The 967-nt window shown below is 47.2% G+C and overlaps 1 protein-coding gene across 1 annotated transcript in view; it reads right to left on the bottom strand.

The window, feature by feature from the left end:
• IFT140 (intraflagellar transport 140) overlaps positions 1 to 967 on the bottom strand; it is a 77653-nt gene that overhangs the window by 9338 nt on the left and 67348 nt on the right. The window lies entirely within an intron of this gene.

Below are 967 nucleotides of genomic sequence, written 5' to 3'. Positions count from 1 at the left end.
TTTTTTTTTTTTTTAATTTTTTATGTTTACTTATTTTTGAGACAGAGCGTGAGCAAGGGAGAGGCAGAGAGAGAGGGAGACACAGAATCTGAAGGAGCTCCAGGCTCTGAGCTGTCAGCACAGAACACAACGCGAGGCTTGAACCCACAAACCGTGAGATCATGACCCTCGCTGAAATCAGACGCTTAACCGACTGAGCCCCCCAGGCGCCCCCTGCAACCAACTTTTGACAGTTACTACTTGTTGGGGCGCCAGGGTGGCTTAGCTGGCTTCAGTGAGGGTCACGATCTCATAGTTCGTGAGTTTGAGCCCTGTGCCGGGCTCTCCGCCCTCAGCAGAGAGCCTGCTGCAGAGCCTCTGTCCTCCCCCCTGCCTCTCAAAATAATTAAACATGAAAAAAAAAAAAAGAATTACCACTTGTTGAGTTATGGCATCAAAGGCGGCCTGTGCATGTCTGAAGAGGCCCCTCCCCTTCTCACCTGCGTATTGCTGTGAGGCTAGATTTTCTTCATACGGTTCAGCTAAAAAACCCCCCTATTTTAGCAAATTGAGTGCAAAAGCAGAATTGATTCCATCCATGGGGCGCCTGGGTGGCTCAGTCGGTTAGGCATTCGACTTTGGCTCAGGTCATGATCTCACAGTGTGTGGGTTCGAGCCCCGCGTCGGGCTCTGTGCTGACAGCTCAGAGCCTGGAGCTGTTTCAGATTCTGTGTCTCCCTCTCTCTCTGACCCTCCCCTGCTCACGCTGTCTCTCTCTCAGAAATAAATAAAAACAAAAATAAAGAGAAAAGAAAATAGAAACCTGAAAACACACCTGTAACATGAGTAAGTAAATGTAGCAAAATGTCAAAAAACTGCTGAATCCCATAAACTATGGGTTCTACTGTTCTTGTAATTCTGTTTGAAATTATTCAAAATGAAAAAGACTGAAAAATCAAGAGAGGAGAAGGATGGCCTTGCCGTCTCC

Source organism: Crocuta crocuta, unplaced genomic scaffold (genome assembly GCF_008692635.1).
Source record: "Crocuta crocuta isolate KB4526 unplaced genomic scaffold, BGI_CrCroc_1.0 scaffold234, whole genome shotgun sequence".
NCBI classification, from domain to species: domain Eukaryota; kingdom Metazoa; phylum Chordata; class Mammalia; order Carnivora; family Hyaenidae; genus Crocuta; species Crocuta crocuta.
Note: the sequence above shows the minus strand (reverse complement) of the source record. Positions and strands in the feature narration are given on the sequence as shown.